This window comes from Bradysia coprophila, chromosome IV (assembly GCF_014529535.1).
Source record: "Bradysia coprophila strain Holo2 chromosome IV, BU_Bcop_v1, whole genome shotgun sequence".
Taxonomy (NCBI): Eukaryota; Metazoa; Arthropoda; class Insecta; order Diptera; family Sciaridae; genus Bradysia; species Bradysia coprophila.
The window spans coordinates 6,991,884-7,013,662 of NC_050738.1; the positions used below are offsets into that span (position 1 = coordinate 6,991,884).

Here is a 21,779-nt window from a genome sequence, read left to right on the forward strand (position 1 = left end):
GTCCATACTCCTCAAGAAGTTAACTCACTTTTTATTAGTTGTTAACTAACTAACTTCAGCAACAGCATTACTCAGAGCTTGTTTCATGATAACATATCCTCCTACACGAAATAAAGAAAAATATGATAGCATCTCCGCCACATGAACCAGTTACATTGATATAACGAATTCTGTATTTAAATCTACTTTTCGTAGCCAGATCTGCACCTTTGTAAAAGGTTACTTTTTTGTATAGTATATATTTCTATGGTTGTGCACCTTACACGGTATGTAACCATACATCGCATCTATGAGTCGAACACATTCATAAAATGAAAAGTATATAAATGTGACATATTTCTACCAAACTATAGTCTATTTATATACACACAGCATATACTACAAGATGACGAAAATATAATTCCGCCCTTCAAAATGGCTATCATGCTGTTCTTTTGTGTATAGCTGACCGCACCGAAGACTTTTTTATTTAAAAATAAACAACAACTGACAGAAAAGTATTCAGTTTTTTTTTTTACTTCTTTGTGAAAGGAAAAATATAATATAAATTGTGATATTATACGTTTACGTATATAATGTACCTTCTCTTCTCTATTGTGAATCAGAATCAGGTATTTCATTGAAAAGTTTTGTTCGATTTTTTGATTTTCTACTTTTAGTGAATGAATGAACATTTTGTTGTTATATATTATGAACTTGTTCCTATTCTTTTGACAGAAATTTCTAATGGAATTTGGTGTTACAAAGTCTAGTAGTTTCATCGATAATTTATGTAATGTTGAATTATAAACCAAAAGTAAAAAAAGAAGAGAGAAAAAAACAAAATTTTAATATTGGAACAACATGTGGGTTGTTTGGAGAAGCTTGATATACATTTTTCTTTTCGTTACTTTAACATCAAACAAATGTCCTTACTCATTCGTTTCTAATATACATATTATGCTCATAAATCCTTTCAAAAAGAAATTTCCATTATTATTTTCCTTATAAAACGACAATTGTTCGCCATGTTATTTATAAAAAAGGAAAGCATACAGGAGGATATAATGTATATACCCCAACGAACAACATAAAACAGCGACTAAAAAAAAGACGAAAAGAAAGTTTCCTTGGCAATACAATACAGTTATTCTCGTGGCCTTTTTCTTTGATCCAACGTTTTCTTTTTTTGTGCTCATTTTGTATTTTGTACAGTAAATATAGAAAATCAGCGAATTTAAAGGATTTGAATGAATTATTTCCTTTGTGCAAAGCTCTCTTTTTTCGTTTCATGGCGCATTACCTTTTGGTTGGGGCCCCACACAGTGAGTACATTTCTAACGGAAAATATTGGGATACTTGAAATTTAAATATTTTTTTCTTGAATTTCCTCAAAAATTTGACATTTAAGCTACTTTTGTACTCAATCTTGAGTTTCCTTTCTTTAGTTTTTAATTATTTTCATATTTTTTACAAAATCCAGAGGCAATCTGTTGTGAATTCGGCTATATCAAAACCCGTTACATCACGTGATCCTGCTGGTGTAAAAAAATGATTTCGATATAGTTTTATCTAGCACCTAATCTGCCACTAATTTCCAACTTGGCTGACACTCATACCTAGATTTTTTTGTAGGTATATCATAGGAGCAGGCTGGTGCCAAGCTAAAAACCATCGTAATTCAGAAGTGGTCATTAAGCTCGTTTACAGCTCGTTTTTGTGCCATTTCTGCGAAGGAAAAACGTACTTCGCTTTTAGCATTACATTTATGACTTCTGTTGTTTAATCTTTTATAAAAAAAATCTTTTACTTCGTTAGTTTTTGGTAGCGACTTTTTGCTATAAAAGGGAACACTTAACAGTGTTGAGCGTTTATTTTTATCGGAGCGTTGATAACAAATGACTACACCGAAAAAGAAACACATGCCAATTCACGGTATCTTTGGTTGTTGGCCACTGCTCGTTTTTGTGGTATTCCTTTTGCTATCTATAAGAGAGCACTAATCAATGTTGAGTGTTTATTTTTATCGTCGAGTTGATAACAAATGGCTAGTGCTTGTAGAATGTTTTCCTCATATATTTGCCTATTTTTTTCAAACTTTCTCAAAAACATTTTTTAGGAAAATTTGGGAAACCATGGCAAAATGTTTTATCTAAAATAGTGCAGTTTTTCCACTATTTTAAAGAATTTAGAGCGCTCACCCCTTGGCAATTTTCTAGCCTACATTTGTGCGAAAAAATATTCGTTTTTTGATTATTTCTCTGAACCAATTTTTTTTTTCAAAAAGTAAAACCATTAAAGCATGCAAAAATGTGTTACTTTTGAGAGAAAAATTGGTTTGTAGATGATAACTTATTGCACTTGGAGAAACCTTTGCAAATGTGTAAATTTATGTATTTTGCAAAGGTTTCTCCAAGTGGGTTAAGTTATCGACCACAAACCAACTTTTCCCTTAAAAGTAACACATTTTTGCATGCTTTAATGGTTCTACTTTATCAAAAAAAGAGAAGTCATCAAAAAACGAATATTTTTGCGCACAAATGTAGGCTAGAAAATTGCCAAGGGGTGAGGGCTCTTAACAAAGAATCTAACTTGTTAAGAGCGACGGACCCATCGCAAATTTGTAGTCTATATTTAGGCGGAAAAATATTCGGTTTTTGATGATAATGTACTCGCTTGTATAATTACGTAACTAAGAACATTCAAATATTAAAGGCCTCTAGAGAATAACTCTATGTGTGAAAATGTGGAAATAATCTTTCATTTCCTGTGATTGTTAAAAGATCCCAAACACCCATGACGTTTGCTAAAAAAATACTAATAGGAGTAACTATAAATGTCTCCGGTTTTTGTAATTTAAGAAAAGCGAAGGTTATCGTTATTGTTCCCGAATACTGGGATGCATAAACAAGAGTCTATGCTAAATAAATAATAAATAAACTTTTTGTTCATATATGATATCGTGAATGCGTCCACACACCATTACAGAAAATAAATATCTGCAAGCTGTAAATTGTAATTTTTGTTAAATTATTAATTTTCTTATGACAAAATATTATAAACTGCCTTTATGCACACTGCACTGTGCACATAAATGAATTGAATTCGAACTGAACGTGTTCAATTTTACCTCTTTTTTTATCAATTCAAATGAATCGATTCGATTGATATTAATAAATGGTAAATTATTGTTATTAATTTTGAATGAATTATGCGGCTGTTATGTGAAAGGTCTGAAATAAATTTTAGTTCGATTCAGATATTTGTCTGAATCTTCTAGTCAACTATTTATTGTTTGGAAATGTAATTTGCTCAGCACAAATGTTGTCGTGGTCAGAAACATGTAATACCGGTTTATTTCTGATAGTCCGAGAGGCTATGTGACAAAGCAGCGCGTCGTAGAACCACGAATTAAAATCTATATGCCACAATCTCATATAAAAAGCATTTGTTAGACGATTTTCATTTCTGAGTTAGCGTCCTAACAAAGATAGATATAATTTCATAGGGACGTGGAATGGATAACGCAAGGACGGGGTCTAGGAAGGACAGAAGCTACGAAAACAGAAACAAAAGTTTAGTTGACTACGTAGAAAATGCCAAATGATCAACTGAAGCTTTTGGTGAGAAATGAAATTTAAAAATAAAATTTTTATTAAAAGGTATGTTATGGTCGAGTAAATATTATAATTCAACTAGAGCGAAAATCAATTTTCAATTTTCATTTGTTCTTTTGTCACAGTTACTTCATTTAAATGGAGAGAAACACCAGGGCCTAGGGATTCCCTCGTTTAAACCCGCTTATCGTTTATAAGTAAAAGTTTTTCAATATTTGGAAATGTTGATTTTTCAGAGGTGATAGTCCTAAGTTTTCCATATGAGCGCAGCGAGTTATCAAGGTCGTATGTCGTATTTCAGTTTTCGTGTGCAAAAAAATATTTCTCTCATTAGGTATAGTAATATGGTATATGTAATGATGGTACTATGAGGGACCGATATGCACTCGGGCTCTCGATCTACTCCACTTTTTTCTATAAAAATAATTGCTCGTAATAATTTTCCATTTATAGTATCACTTCAGCATTTACATCTGAAATGAATTTGTTGTTTTAGTGTTGATCATTATCATTCGTTAATAAAGTTTTGATTAAATAAACTCTACATTAATGTACGACTGTACAATCGGAACGGAACAGTGCCGCATAAAGCTTCCACATTATGTTTGTGTAATAATACCAGGATCGTATTATATTCGAGAATAATCTTGTTCTTTTGTGCGACAACTGATCAAATTACAAATTACGAATATATTCGAACTTATCGAAGACTTTCATCCGTTGTTCGACGTTGTCAAAATAAACAATCTGCTGCTTTGTCACAGGACACCAAACTACCATTATATTCCAACAATACGAATCACTATGTAGTTCGATTGTGCGTGATCGCACATAATAATAAAACTAGAATTGAGAAGAAAAAAAATTTGTTTTCAAATCCTATTTTTTGCGCATAATAATGAAAACTAATAATATATCCTATGACGATCGATAAATGTGTGTCTTTTCCTGGCAATCGATTTTTCCCATTTTATCTAAAACTGTATTGTTTGACACAAAAGAACAAAAAAATCCATGCTCTTTGTCAAGGAATTTGACACGCAAAATCGAGTATCGTGTTTTTTTTCTGTTTAAATTTTTTTTTTCATTGTGCGAAAGTTTTTTCTTCTCTCCATACATTTTCTTAATCCATTAACAATAGGTTGTAAAATTGGCAAAAGCTGTTTGGTTTTTGTGTCCTTTTCGACTATTTGTATAATGCATGCATGGCATGAATGAAATATATTTATTATGTATGCATAAGGAGTGTATAACTGGCACACAGTTAGAAGAAAATGAAAAGACGACACGTACAACATACATATGGTGAAAAAAGTTATTTATTGTATTTAGATTTTTCATGGGTGTCATGGTGTACCTGTGTTAAAGTGGCGAATGCGAAGATATATTATTTCGAAGGGCATGTGTAACAGAACTTCGATTAGAATATAAAATGCTATCGATTTTTATGAATCGCAATATTTGCATTTTTATAGATTGAAAAACGTTAGGGTCTGTTAAGACGTGATTCAGATTTGATATGAGATTTAATGACATATTCATGAGCTGCACTAATTTCCGTTCATCTTGCAGCCCTCCCCAAACTTTTTCTATTTTTCCGATCCAATACGGTTTCATGCCGATTCGCTTAAAATGTTAATTATTATTTTAGGAGGTCTGCCTGTTGGTGTTGTAACTGTCGGACGACACTGCTACTGACTTGAGTTAGACCTTTCCAACCGAGATCCAGACCAGGAGAGGGATTACGGCATCAGTTCTATCTCCTCTATTTTATGTCAACTTTGCCTATAGAGTACGATTCACTATTTCGCCAAAGATGTCGCTACAACAAAGTCAATGCCAACAGAAAAATAATTAATTTTTTCCGTTCTATTTGAATTATATCTGAGTGTCATTACGATGACAAACTAATTCCATTCAAGATCTCAGCTTGTGCTACTGTTTCAATTGACCGCTATGAACAAAAATGGCTTCTTCAACCTGCCAAAGTTTGAATTCGACGGTCGAGAAGCGTGGGAGGTATTTTTCGACCAATGATCGTATAGCACACGACCTCAGGACTCCGGAACAGTGATCAGTTTTTCAATCAGCCCTTTATGTCTTGGAGAGAAAGGTTCGACAAAACATTTGCTATGGCTTCAATATATCCCTTTTTAAGACTCTTATCTCCAGAGACACTTCTAACATACAAGCTCGTGGGACAAATCCCCCGCAGGCCCCTGTCTCGTCTCCCCCAGTTGACCTTGCTCTCTCTAACAAATCCCCCGCAGTGGGCCCCTAGTGTTCTTAGTCTAAAGGGTAATGTAAGGGCTCATTACTAGAAAAAATTGGGCCCCTGCATAAAGCGGCCCCCGCACTGAAAAAAGCTTAAAAGTGTCTCTGCTTATCTCCAAGCCGATACGGGAACGATTTAAAAACTAATTACAGTGCCAAAGTCCTGAGGTCATGTGCTTCACGATGGCATTTTATTTGACCACAGTCCATCGAGTAAAAAATTAATCATTTTCTGTTGAGATTGGCTTTGTTGCAGCGACATCTTTCAGTGAAATAGTGAACCGTACTCGGTAGAGTGAAGATAGAATTGAGAAAAGAGAACTGATGACGTAATCCATCTTCAGCTACTTTAATGTTCACGTTCAACAACTCTAGTTGTTTGTCTTGGGACAGTGATGAGAAGAGGATCTCTATAAAGTATTGGTTCATCTTCTGATCAAACATACATGAATTACTTTCACGACTCTTTTCTACTGGCAGATTCACTGATTTTTACTTCGCTCTCATATTTTTGCAGTCAAAGTTTACGTCCCATAAGTAAGGACTGTAAGTCTTCGTTAACATTCTTTCCACACCCACTAAATCAACTACCAAAGTTATTTTGTGAATATTTCGGAAAAATCGTTTTTCCCACAAAAAATAAAAATAAAGTCGCCAAGCAGTCTCAATAGTCATTCAAACCCATTCAAACTTCATTGCGTCGATTTCCGATAAGGTATCAAAAAATCCGAACAATAGATCCCAAACAATATTTTAACGTTTCCAGACACTCAGTGGATGTAAATGCCGCTAAGTCAAAGAAAGAAAAACCACACATCCATTATATAACACATTTTAAAAGGACAACGTATTTTTTTCTTCTCATCTCCTTCGCATTGTGAAACTAAACAAAACATCTATGTCTAATGTCCTGAAAATGCATGGTATAATAGTGATATTTCTCTGTATTTCATCCTTTCTAATTGAACATAAAAGATAAAAAAATAAGAAAAATAAGAATTCCTTTCGGACACATTCATCCTTTGACAATGACTATAAAATGGTTTGGTTATATATATTTTATAAATTAGAATTTATAAGAAAAAGGTGACATTAAGGAACAGGGTGACAATTGTATTTTTGTGTGACAAACGTTTTATATGTTCAGATTCACATTGATAAGGTTCAAGTATTATCAAGGGTCCTCCTATCAAACCTTTCATCGACAACTAGCGTGTCAAAAGTGTAATTATAAACGTGAATCATGAACTTCTTACTATTTACTGCAATGGACTGAGATTCCCTAAACTCGATTCACTTTTTCCAGCCAGAAAATCCGAATAATTAAATCGGAGTCAGGAATCCAGACTCAGGATACCCAACAAAAATATGCTAGATTCGTATTAAATAATCAACGCTGATGACAATTTCAAGTCTGCTCATCTCTATTTCAAATTCCACGGTATCACCCTGTTTTTAAACTTTAAACATATCCTTCTTTTTCTTCAATGAAAACTAATCGAATGAATGAATTTTAAAGGATAATAATGAAGAATTATCTTAAAAAAAGGACGATAAATAATTGGTAATTTATCGTAAAATAAAAGTGAGACCTAAGAATATCTCTATACAATGTGACTTCTCTTGTTAGAAGTCTCTGAGAAAAACTTATTTTTTTTCTCTAGCAACCAAACTCTCAGCTCTGTGTGTCAAATTCACACCTTACTTCTTTCTATTCTACAAACAGTATTCTACATTTTGACCATTTTGACTGACTGACGCTGTAATCTACATGTGAATTCCAAAGACAAATATATTCTTTCACCACCTTAATAAAAGTAGTTTGTTTGCTGGAGAGAGTATTGAGGCAACATTTAAAATAGGACGGAAATCAACTGGTCATCTGTTATTGATCTTAACGGATCTAAAATAGGCGATGATCTCTGCTTGATGTTCTCCTATATAGCAAAATGTATGTTAAAACCTATGAAGTAATAGATTTCGTAACAAACGCTAAGTGTCATTTAAATTTAAAAAAATAGAAAAAGAAAAAAGGAAGTCACAGGTTTTATCGGTCCCAATACTTTATTCGTTTGTAAAAGATTTATGTACAAATGTACAAATTGTCACGAATGACTTTAAAACTAAACAAAACGCTCTACACTGCCCTTTCAATGCACAAACATAAAATGATACACCCTAACCAGAATACAAATCCCCAAATTGACTTAATAATCTTAATAGGTGACCATTTCACGCATCAACTGAATAGAAAGATGTCTATAAAAAAATTGGGGGATCGCAGTGTGGCGATTATTATTATGTTCCATCTATCTATAAGCTATGAAAAAGTACCCCACACAATTCACTCGAAATGGTATATATATCAAAGTGGTCATAATGGGGATGAAGAAGAAGAAGAAAAAAAAACGTCTTTTCTTAAAGGAGATTTGTGTAAGAAGGCTATTCAGTAATAAATCCACTTGTAGCCTACATATTAGACTATTGAAATCGACTTTGAGGTCAATTTTTGAATTAATATTTCGTTTGTATAAAAGTTAGACTCTTTGATAATGTGGTGTAGGTAGTAGATGCTTGTATTAGATTTAAATTATTTTCGCAATATTGGACATGGATAATGTTTTGAAATTGTTCAATGGGAAATTTTATATTTTCTGATTGAAATTCAGATTTTCTTTTATGATTTCAGTTTATTCGCCAGAGCTTTGTGGCAAGAAAGAAAAGAAAAAAATCGTTTGAGGTTGATTCTATAAAGGTGAAATGGCTAACTCGGTAATGTAATACGGTCCATTGTAAGAACTACTTATAGAAGAATGTATAACAGCAAATCAAAGCAAACAAATTAGAGAAATGCTCATTTGTTATCGCCAGTGACGACTAAAATCAGCAATTAAGTTGGCTAACATTGTTTTAAAAAATCTGTTAAAACTACTGAAGGAATAGATTTGATTTCAGAATCTATATAAAAATGAAGAAGGAAAAAGTTGAAAAGTAGAGTTTTTGTGTGAATTTGGTTGATCCGAGGCGTTACTGAGGTCAATAAATAAACGAAAACAAGACTTTTCATTTTAATCCCGAGCTATGTAATGGATTTGACATGCTGAGGACACCGAAAGAAGTCCTTAAAATATGAAAAGTACGATTTTCGACGCATGTAGCAAGTAAAATTATGTGTTCACCTCGGGGAGAAATAGAAAATTCCAACTCACCCTTTTGCTCTTGTTGGAATTTCACATTTTATTACCTTGGTTATCAAGGCTTATAACCATAATTTTTGATGACAAAAACATCTGTTCCACAGCTTGAGCGGATCGATAGTTACGTTTTATCTTCTAAAAAACTGTTTTCAATTAAAATCGAACGTAATTTCTACGGCATTGAGCTAAACAATTTTTTTCTGAAAAGTTTTCATCATCCAACTATAAGTAAGTTAGATTGCATTCATTGACTTTCTAGGCAAGTACACTGTGCCGTTGAAAATATTTTCTTTTGCAATCTGCTATTAATTGCCTCGCGCAGCCAACAAAGAATCGTACAAATTCTTTGATAAATTAAAAAGTTCTCAATGAATAACAATATCACAAAACATTTTCTGTACGTGTGGATGATCGATAATAATTAAACTGCATCGTCACCATAAACGTTATGAATAAAAGTGAATAAATTAATCGCGCCCAGAATGAATAAAAAGCCACTTTTTTCATATATATTATAAACATTGTTATAGGTGTCTGTTGTAAAAATATATCGGAAAAGGAGAGAAAAAAAACGTATATAATCGAAAAAGCTGGTTTTTTTTCCTAATATAAAATTTGATATGGTTTAGTTATGTTATGTTATGTTATAAACGGTTCGGATGGTGTGATTATAATTAAAATGAATATAAATGATGTTTGATATATCCATTCAGAAGCTGAGTTCTTCTATTGAATGGTGGAATATGTGGCAATAATTTTGTATTATAATTGTGGCGAAAGGAATTTTTCGGTCTTTTGTTGCAGAATCACGTATTATTAGTTTTTAAAAATGAAAATGTTTCAGTCCACATTATTTATCGAAATGATATGCTTTGATTATGGACAATGAGATAGCATATGTTAATTGGGACTTTTGTTGAAACTTTAAATTAATATCACGCATCAAACACTTTTTAACATTTCAATGCGATAATGAGAGTCGGACATGAATCAGGTCGACATTTGATTTCCCGTTACAGCGGTGCGCGATGTAGTTGTCTCAATTATTCAATGAAGATTGAGAGCTGGAGTGCATATTAGTTCAGTATAAGGTCACGGTACGAAAAGTGGATTACTCTACTATAACGTTTGCTTTCAGTGCTAGGATGTCTATTAACGAAGGAAGGCCTCGAGAAATCAGTTTCTCGAATTTTTTTGAAAATTTTCTTAATTATCTCGTGAAAATAAAATGTTTCAAGAAATTCGAAAAAATTCAAGAAAATTATGAAGAAATTCCAGAAATTTCGACAAACAAATTTTCGAAAATAGGCCTTGATTGGTGCACTAGGTAAGTACAGTGTCGACTCACGGTCCTAAAAGGATCAAATCAAAGAGTTTTTTTTTGAAAGTCAAGGCCATTCATTTGTTTTCGATAACGACGACGAAAATAATGACAAACTCTGGGTAACATGGTCCTTTATATCGTAAAATACATGTTCAAAAATGAAGTACAAGATTTCAAATCAACAGCTGTACAGATTGACAAAACTTTGATCAGTGGAAGGAATAGACCCCATAATAAAACTGGTCGTATGCTTGACGTCTGTAACAGGTTCACTATTTTTTTTTGTATGTGAGGTATGTCTATCATTATGCATCAGCTCAGAGACGGAGTTTGGGTTTATCGTTGCATCAACACATAAAAAATGGTAGAACCTATGTCCAAATGTTTCCTTTGACGAGTTGGATTTTGATCCGCGCCTTCGGCTTAGGATCACAATCACCAATTCGCCAAAATAAACATTTCGACACATGTGCATAATATTAATTTCTCTTCGACGTGCAGCACCAATGACTTCATTTGGACATTAATTCGCACTTTATTCAAAGTCTTACCGGCTTAGATATACACAAAGTCTAGAATAGTGTAATAATATTGAATAGGTTACGTGGTCTCTGTTCATATGAGAGGCCAATAGTATTTGACGTTGTTGCTAATTCGGTTGTAGAATAATTTTTTTTCTTGGAATTACCTTTAAAGAAATCCTTTGTGTCTTAAGGCCTGGAATGAACTAGATTTCCATTTTATTGATTTTTCGATAGATTGTGTAGTCAATGATCGTACTTACATTAATACTTCGAAACAATTGCCCGTATTGCTGAAGTTTTGAATTACACATTCTCCCTTAAGTATCCATAAAAAATACTAAACCGATTTCATAAAATGATTTTCCATTATTAAGATGCATTCATTGAATATCTATTGGAAATAGATCAGTTGAATTTACCGAATTGAAAGATTAAATGCAACATAATGAACAAACGAAGGATATTTTATTCGTTTGTTGGTCTTGTAAAATCAAAGAAAAGAATTACAATGTGCGCTCTAAATACCCCAGCTTATTTGATATTAAATCGATTTTGATGATATTGATCTCTTCCGTTTTCAATTCGGTTGCACTCAGCTTGTATTTACTTTCAGAAAAGAGTCAAGTTCAATTTTGTGTGAACGATTAGATTACCAGATTAAAAATTTAGATGGGAAAAACATAATATTACACAGATGGTAGCTATAATAGATCTTGCGGTATCAATGAATGATAGTAAATCTTTATGTGAAGTTACAACTTTTTATTTGCCCTATTTGCTAGTTAAAAGTTTCTTAAAAGACCCACAGAATTTAGTGACATATTTTCGGCAGACATTCTTCAAATTTATTCTGATTAGGTTTCACAGACAACAACCATTTTACCAGTACATTTGTCACATCTTTTACTGACTTGTTTCAACAAACAGAATAACACAAAATCTACTACTTCATCGATTTTAACACCTATTTTCCTATAAAATATTGAAGCCAATGTTGATCGCTTGTTTATATCATCGTTGTCGATAGCGGATGTTCGTAAATCTTCTCACCAATGCCCAGAACTTCTTTAATTAAAAGGTTAGCCCGCCCATATTAAATCTCTAAATTACGATTAGCTTGCGTGCTGACATAACAATTTAAGTTTTAAATAATTAATTAAAATGTCCATTGTGATATGAATGGAGAATCCACATAAAAAAGAGAGAAGAAAATCGAATTGCTAATGTTTCACGATTTTTTTTCTTCGTCTTCGTTTTAATGTGAATAGATTACCTGTGTTAAAATATGTTCGTATTCATTTGCGCGTACGAAAGCATAACAAAATACCACCAAAGGTGAGACAATGATAAACAATATAAATGAAAGATTAAAAAAATAGTTTTTTCCATTATATTTTTGCATTAATAAATTAAGAATTAGTGACTGGCACATTCCGAATATTATGGGCAACAACATACTGGCATTAAATTAATGGACAATGTTTGTATTCAACAACGAAAAAAATTGCTATGATTAAACAAATGTGGGGAAGGCGTTCCGGTGTGTATTAATATGAGACTAAAAATTACTGTTATAAATATTACATGCGAGCAAGTCGAAGGACACGTATCTAAGTTATAAGTCTATCGACACATGATGAAAGCTTAAGAATTGAATGTGGTTGTTGTCGAAACTGTTTATTTAAAAGAACTCACATTTTTAAGTGGGATCTCATCATAATAGAGGGTTTGAGCAAATGACGTGTAATTTATAAATCCGAATTTATAAGTTATAAGTCACCTTGTTATAAGTCAACTGCCCATGAAGTGAAAGTTGTGAGTTCATAAGTTTATAGGTCGAAAGTATGAAAATCAAAAGTTATAGAGATGGAAAGTTGGTATATCATGAAGACCAAAAAAACTTTAGGAATCAAGTATCACTAATCCCAAAAATGTTGAAGAAAATCGACAAACACATTACAAATTCCTTAAAATCTTGAAGTTCTTAGGCTGAGAAGAGTTAGAAGCAACAAAGAAGGGACAGATTTTGCATCATATTTCGATGCGAGAGAACAAAACAAACCACTTAGTTACCGACACCGTTCGGGCTCGCATTGCGGCCCTCCGCTTCGCTCCGGGGCAATGGGCCCGATCGCTCGACGTGTTAAAACGCTTTTTATGTACAATGATAATTGGTTTTCATTTCGTAAAAAGTTGAATTCTCTAGGAACGAACTAAACTCCTTCACGTTGCATTTCGTGAAAGGATGAATTCGCTATTAATGAACCAAACGCATTTCCATTCCATTTCGTAAAAGGATGAGTTACCTAGGAACCAACAAAACGCCTTAACGGCTTTAATATTAACTCAACTCAACAAAATCTTCAATTGTGCTTAGATATTCCACATCACTTTTCAAAAAAAAAAGTTTTATAATGGAACTCGCGTCAACTTCGTCGTCAACCACCATCCAGCTGGAAGAGGTGCCAGCGACATGTACCACATTTCTATCGATATTTTATTATTTTCTATCGGTAAAATTGAATTTTTCTATCGGTCGAATATAATATCCCATATTTCTTCACTCGACCTCAGAAACATACAGTTTGTTCATTTCATTTTTACACAGTTTCTAAAGATTGTCGATATGTCAGAGTTTTTAATGTACCCAGTCAATTAAGTTCTTCCCAAATTACGCAATATTTGAATTCGCGATAGAAATTTTAAATTTTGCGCCAAAAATTCATAATTTGGGAAGAACTTAATTGACTGGGTACATTTAAAACTCTGACATATCTAAAACTGTGTAAAAATGAAATGAACATACTGTAGCTCTTGAAAATATCCGAGAAATACCACAGGAATTGATGGTCCTGATACTGCAAACTAATCGAAACCAACTTCACAATTTCACAAAGTAATGAATAAGTGAGTGCATCCAATTCTTTGAAATGAATGCAAATGAACTAAATACGGGGAATTCCCTTAGAAGCAAAGTTGGTTGTCATTAGTTTGCACACAAAACCGAACCGTCGATCGTCACGCCAGCGGCCATTTTAGTGATCTATATTCGACTTTATGTAACAAATGTCAAAAGCTTTGCGTTAAAATTTCACGATATGCGTTATATTCTCCTCCTGCAATTTGCAAATAACCAATTCACCTTGTCTACTAATTCAAAAGTTTTAGTAGGTAGGTTCTCAAAAGTGGTCTATTCTTTATGGTTCCATCTGGCTCACAGTGCTAGAACTCAAGGAGCACAGGAACTACCTCCGATCTTTTTTTTGATAATAGGTAATGCTGTAGCAAACATTCTATGAACGCATGGAACGCATACAATATAAAATTGGGACAAATTTGTAAATCCACAAAAATACAGCAAAAAGAAACAGTAATAGCCTCTTGTAAACTGATATGAGGCGTCCCACTTTATAATCGACAAGTCTGTTACTTCTGTTTTTGCATGCACTTCCGATGTTTGTTACAAAATCTATACTTTATTTGTTAAAGCATAAACTTTCGCTATTTAAGAGAACACCAGCCTCAAATCATCGTTTATTATTGAGGTCATCGTTTTCGATAACAGGTGTGACTTACCTAAAACCCAACCAGACATACTATAAGACCAAAATTCTCACAATAAAAATCTAATTCAATAAAAATCAACATCAATTATAATTCACACACACACACATACAGCACCATTCAACGCTATTATTCAATATGCAAATTTGTGCTCATCTAAACCGTATTAATATCGTCCGTACAATGCCACCATTACCCAGAAATGTACTCTAAAAAAATCCTAACAAAAATAGTTTTCAATGGCATTTTGTTGTATTATATTTTATACAAATGATTATTGTGATATGTGGTGTGGTGTGGTGGGGTTTCCATTAAGTAAGTATCAAGTATGTAAATTTTTTTTCATGCCTTGGGCATAAATTACAGAAATTTTCTCGTAATTTAGGCTCTCGGCATGAAAAGTTGTATACGGACCTGTTTTGGACGGTTGATCTTAGGCACTTTCGCTTGTCGCCCTCACTTCGTTCGGGCTACAACTCGCGAAATTGCCTAAAATCAACGTCCAAAACAGGCACGTAAATAACTATTTATTGCGTTCCTAAATAAATTTCGGCTTCAAATAGTACATTGAATGACAAGGGGCGAAAGTAAAAAAATTCAACCGTGTGCGAGAGTTGGAGCCCGCGCCGAAGGCAAGGGCTCTAATCGCACAGGTTGAATTTTTTTACTTTTGCCCCGAGTCGTTCATACTATTTTTTTTGATACCAACATTGAAAATTGATACGTATCGCAAACATCGCAACAAAATGTTGAAATAAAAAGGCATTTAGCCAGAAAATGCGGGGGTCCAGGGGGCGGTAGCCCCCTGGTATATGAAAAATTTAATAATTTAGCCATCACAACAATAACACACACAAAAATTAAGATATAACTAACAAATCATTCAGTAACAAAAAGTATCAACTTTGTATGCTAATTTCAATAAGAACACTGGCGCACAGTGTTTTACAATTTTGATCAAAGTATTCTGCATAATATGAGCGGATTTTGTTGACAACTCGACTCATTTCTCTCATTTTCTGTGACGTCAGTCACTTTCGCTGTTCGTTCGGTTGCGTTCGCTCTTCGTTAAGTACTTTCTCCCCGTGGGATGCATTTTTTTACTTTCGCCCCTCATATGCGGGGCGAAAGTATCATTTTTCAATGTTGGTATCAAAAAAAAGTCCTTTTCCGATGGTACATATGCAATCCATGCGTCGGTTATTTAGTTGGGGGACAAATTGCAGTTTTGTTATAATTGAAATGAAATATGCTTTTCCACATACATATTATGTTCAAGTGACTCTGATTATTTCGAATTTGTTTTTTTTTTCTCGTTTTGATTTATATTTTTGTTATATTGTGAATGTTGTGTGTGCACGACTATGGCTTTATGTTATTGTATGTTTTTTTTGTATTATGTGCAATTAGGAATTGAACAAAAAAGAATATTTTACACCCGAGCTTATAAATTTGATTGTAACAATGGCCATAATAAGTTGTTCAAATGTATTATCGAGTGGGGTGGTATTATGGCGATAGGGTTAAGGGTGATTCAGTTTTCTGATTTTTGTTTAAGTTTTAATGTTTCGAATTGTTTTTCAGTTTTTTTTTTCAATTGAAAGGCAATTAAAAAGGTTTCCATTTCAACTGCTTTGTTACTAATTTTACACGCTTTAGTTGAGAAGAATTGAGAGATGATCGAGGAAACAGCTGTAGGCCGAACGTTTGTATAGACTTTCAACGTTTTTAATTTTCAAGAGCCTTATTTTCAAAGATTTTTATCTTTGTCTTAGCAGCAACTAACACTGAATTAACAAGGGTCAAATTTGCAGCCTTTAGTGATAATTGCTGCCGCTTAAGATTGTGTGTATTGTCTGTTTTAGTCAATACAACGGCTCGGGCCGGACGGGCTTTGAAAATGGAAATATTCTGTTCGTGCGGGCTTTTCTAATTAAATCCGGCCCGAGCACCGGGCCGGACGGGCTATGAACTAAAAAGATTGGGCCGCCCGAAAAAAATTTAAAATATAAAAATAATTTAAATCTAAATTTTGGAAATAACTATCATATGTATACACCATTATCGACTATCAAACACGAACTTGACTACAAAAACGATGACGATTTCATCTAAACTCAATTTTTTTTGTCGAATATTGTGACGGATTTAACAAATTTTGCAAATTAAAGCCGCTTCGCGCTCATTTAGGTGGCTCATTTGACATACAAAAATTGTTTAGGTTGTTATGTCCTGTGGATTGCGAATATTGTAAATTTGTGAAAAGAAAAATGCAACGTACCCGCAGAATTTTTCTTTTCACAAATTTGCAACTTCTTTGAAATTTTTCGTACGTTTCGTTAACATTCAGTTGTACATACCAGTCAGTTGAACTCATTTGAACTTGTAGAATGTAATCAAATCATATCCGACTAACGTCTAATGCTACTTGAAAGTGCGACGATGGTATATTTGATATACGTCTACTTTTTCAAGGACTTTTTCAAACAATTGAAAATTTTCGGGCTTTTTCGGACGGCCCGGAAAAAGCCCGGTCCGATCCGGCCGGGCTCGTATTGGGCTGGGCCACAAATTGGTCGGGCCAGTTTGGATCGGGCTTTAAAAGTGAATTTCGGGCCGGGCTTCGGGCCGGACGGGCTTCAAAAAAACCTCGGCCCGCACATCTCTAGTAGTAAACACAGCCATTATTATGACAAGGGTTTGACAAGGGGTCACATACAGTGCAAGTAAAGAGTTTTACGTGTATCTGCCCCAAAAAACGTCAATTTCATCAATGAAACATTTTTTCGGTGCACTCGGCTTCGCCTCGGATCAACAAACTTCACGCAAAACTCGTATTTTCAACTTTTCAGTCCTTTTGTTGTAAATATTTACCTTAACGCAATTTAGGTTTTATTACACGACAGAGTAAAGTTAACCAGGCAATAGGGTTGATTTGGCTAGGGACCTGAATAATCTAGTAACCCTATATTTTTTGCGAATTAAATTTTTCATTTTATGTCAGTGTCTTGGTCAGTGTTCATTTTCATACAGTGTATTGGGTCCCTTATAGGTTTGTTCCAAGTAACTGTAAACACGATTTCATCCATAGCAACGTCGCTTACGTGATATTTGATACAAATCGACCAACGTCGCCTACGCGATTTACACAGAGGTATTATTGAGGTTATGGTTATATGGATGAAATTTGACAATTCATATGGCCTTGGAACAAACCTATTTTACGTTTCGAAAATGGACCGCTCCTTCCTGGTTTATTTAACTCTGACGTGTTTATTATCAACAAAGTAAGCGACAAAGCAAGTATTCAACTGTAGCACTGGAAGGTGAGGATTATGCCCAATGTCTCTTACCTACCGTTCCTGTTTAGAGATTCAGAATTCTTGAAGTTTCTTGAAAATTCTCGAAGAATCATTTCGAGGATTTCCCAAGAATTTCAATTTTCAACGACTAGAGCGAAAAAAAGGTTGAAAAGTCAATCAAATAAGGTTCGGAATAGGTCAAACGCAGTCAAAAATTGTTGCGATCTGAAAATTCAGGTCAGGTCAGGTAATTTTTGTCAAGATGTTGTTGTCAAGATTACCTGACGTGACTTGAACCTGAATTTCTGAAACCTGTCCTGAAACCTGACCTGACTAGCACTTTCAGGTCAATGCTTGTCAGGTCAAAATTTTTAGAATCAGTAAACCTGACCTGTTCGGAGCCTTAATCAATATTCTCCTTGCTGATTTATATTATAGTTCAACACTGTTTGTTTACGTTTCGCGCTTAAAGAGAATTTGATCTCTAATGCAGCCGTATGTTTTATTATTATTTGATTTGATATTTTACCTAGAAATACTGGTAGTTCACTACAGTCGGAAGGTTGACGAAAGTCCTTTCAAAAACGCTCGTGTATAATAAGTTGCACACTTCATTGCATTGCATTACATGATTCAACAATTGTAACAAAGTTAACGATGAAAACGATCTATTCTCTCTTTTCTGTACGACATCTATTAATAGTAAGCACAAACGAATCTTTTCCTCCTTTTATCCAATTAGAATTAGACTGGATATACAAAACAGTATTCATTGCTTTTCATTTCATAATGTGGTTCGTATACACTTTCCGAGTGGATTATAATATCAGCCGATTTATAATACCCAGACCGTTTCAACATGCAGCGCATACATACATATTTAAAAACAAAATAATTCCCCTTAATCCACTACATTTACACACAATAAAATTGAACTCAATACATCCGCATACAATGAATGTTTTACATACGTGAATGTAACGTTGTAAGTATTTAGTCACGTGGTTGTCGGATTGCGTGTTTTATATAAAAAAAAGTGTATTCCCTACCAAGAAATCGAAACAAAATCCCAAAAATGAACGCCTACTTATTATTCCAGAACAAATAAACCAATGGAAACATCTGGCCAATAACAATGCAACAAAAGGCGACGCATGCGCTGCACCGAATCGCGAGTTGCATATGAAATATCACTTTGCTCCATGTATCTGTTTTATAGTAATTTATTGTCGAGGCATTTTCTTTTCTTCTTTTTTTTTCATTCATTTTCGTCGATATCATAAATGTACGCCAAAGAATAAGCAAGTCGCTTATACACACCGCACACATTTTGATATAGGTGGCGTTTTTATTTATAATGGAAGAAATGTCAGTTTCATTGAAGGTTTTTGCAAAGTTGGATGTGATTTAAGCATTATTCTTCAATTAAAATAAATATTTTTGATCGAATTATTTGAACGAAAAGTTATCGGAATCATGGAATTAATTAACGTAATCGAATTGACAATGCGCTAATCATAATTGTGTTTTAATTGAATGAGAACAAAATGAACTGAAAATACACATACACATCGTTTGAGCAACGTAACGTAAATACTAACAATATAAAATTCCGTTTGTATATAGAAATCTTTTGTGTGCTTAAAAATAATAAACATAAAATAGAATTAAAAACATGTGACACACGATATTATATCCCATTGAATGTTGTGTGGTGGAATTTTTTGAATGTCAACATTCAAATTTTGCGTTTACAAGGCGATGGTAATTGATAAAATAATTAAAGAATTGACGTTTTGTTTACAAGTTAGAAATTGTTTTGATCCCGATTTCTGATTGTATTTTTATTCGACGTTTCACCTTCATCACCAGTACGAATGAAATGAAGAGTTTTCAGTAAATGTTTGATCTAATGAAGACGACTACCTAGTTCATTGTCTTTCCATTGGAAAAGAGTCTTACTCGAATTTTCTAATTCGATTTCCCGGATTCATTCATACACGTGATCTGCTATTGTCATCAAAAAATGTTCTCAGATGTAAAAATGTTGACAGATTGACGTATCTTCATCTCAAAATCAGTTTGTTAGAACTTTTATTGCATTTTCACGCACTTAAACATTTTGCTGATCGAACGGAATCTACTATATATGTCAAATCATCTGTTATCGCAAGCGTTGACAAAACTGAGCGAAGAGCTCTGGCCAATGTTTTGTTAAATAGAAAAATGTACATTAAACTAACGAAGTAGAAGACTTTGTATCAATATGATAAAATACTTGGAATGATCGAAGTAAAAGACTAGCTATGAATCGTCGCCTGTAAATGTTAACCTGACATTTTAATGTGGATTTTCATTGACACAATAGTTTTTCGTGCACACTTACACACTCCAGCTTGTCATGATTGCTACCGACAAAGGAAAATCCTATTATGATGAGGATTTCTGTTGTCGACTAACATTTAACCTTCTCAAAGTGTTATGCAAGTTGAGCCACTTCTTCCGAATTTTTTCGGTCTGCCTTTCAACATCAGAAATTTCGTTTTGTAGATTCATGACAGTATAGTAAGTCTTTTGTAAGTTTTTATCGGAAATAGCAAATGAACTGGAAAGTAATGTGTTCGTCTTAAATGTTGAATCCTCACAATGAGTTAAAATGGTAAAGGGAAGAATTCAGACAGATAAAAATCGCAAGTTGAACGTGGCCAACCAGTATAGACCACTAACTGTCCATTTTTAAGTCAAAGATCACCCTCTGTATTTACTCGTTATTTTCAGATCATAGTACCATTAAGTTGCAGATGATTCATGGTTTGGTGTGGATAGACGCGTGTACCACTGATGTATTCGACAATATTTGAAAAGCGTCTCCTTGAAACATTTATATTCTGCTTTCTTTCCAAAAAATACCGATATGCTCTGACTGATAAAAACAAGTGAAGTATACAAGATTTTGTGTCAAACAGTAGGCGGTACCTCAAACGATAGAACAGATTTAATTATTGTTAATCAAACATATTAGGCTAAACGACAACTTACTAGGTTGTGAACATAACCTGTTGCAGACGGCATTATTATCGGGTCTATTACTTCCACCGATCAAAGTATTTTTAATCTGTTGATTTGAAATCTTGTACTTCATTTTTTAACATGCATTTTACTGTATAAAGGACCATATATCACCCAGAGCTTATTTTTGTCGTCGGTATCGATAACAGATGAATAGCCGTATGTGTCAGGTTAATGGACGGAGGTGTGATTCTAATTTTAGTACCTTACTCTTGATGAAGCTTTTTGTTTTTATTTCCTCAAACACGTCTTTTGATGTTGTTATTAGTTTGTTTTTAGAAAAAAAAGACAACACAACGTGACGTTAGTACTGCTATACGCTGTGTGAAGGAATCTTCAGTATAGATCACTAAAATGACCGCTGGCGTGACGATCGACGCGTCGCGACGGTTCGGTTTTGTGTGCAAACTAATGACAACCAACTTTGCTTCTAAGGGAATTCCCCGTATTTAGTTCATTTACATTCATTTCAAAGAATTGGACGCCTTCTGCATGAAAACTTACATTTGTACCTGTTTGGTACGACTTATTTAAGGCACTTTCGCTTGTAAGCCTCACTACGTTCGGCCCACAATTCGCGAAATTGTCTAAAATCAATCGCCCAAAACACGTACGCAAATAAAAATTTCTTCTTCAGCGGCATACGAAATGAGAGAAATCAGGGAAACGGGAAGGAACATCACCTTAGATATGAAAGTGGGATTTTTTTACATGGGCGACGCAGTATAGTCAAAATGATGTTAATCATACATATGATAGGATATTTTTGAATCATTTTCATGTCTGTCTTTCAGCTAAGTTAATTATCCTGATTTGGAACGATCCGAATTTCGAACGCCATTAGCCGCAATGTTAATCGTTCCAAATCCGAAAACTGTCAAATCCTGATTTGGAACTCCAAATTTAAAAAAATTGTTCGACTATCGAAC

The 21,779-nt window shown here is 33.8% G+C and overlaps 1 protein-coding gene and 1 long non-coding RNA gene across 4 annotated transcripts in view; one reads left to right on the top strand and one right to left on the bottom strand.

Moving 5' to 3' along the window:
- Positions 1 to 2,067: 2,067 nt before the first annotated feature.
- LOC119066818 lies at positions 2,068 to 21,455 on the bottom strand. Its single transcript, XR_005085806.1, has 4 exons — positions 21,334 to 21,455; positions 15,515 to 15,519; positions 5,650 to 5,656; positions 2,068 to 2,080 (listed from the first exon to the last, which is right to left on the bottom strand). It is a non-coding gene; the product is annotated as an uncharacterized LOC119066818 (long non-coding RNA).
- LOC119066775 (transcription factor sox-2) overlaps positions 19,111 to 21,779 on the top strand; it is a 34,930-nt gene continuing 32,261 nt past the window's right edge. The window contains exon 1 of one of the 3 annotated variants that reach the window (XM_037169430.1): positions 19,111 to 19,545. The gene's annotated coding sequence lies outside the window, so the exon portion shown is untranslated. The remainder of the gene's footprint in view (positions 19,546 to 21,779) is intronic. The other 2 variants (XM_037169431.1, XM_037169434.1) reach the window with 2 other exon arrangements.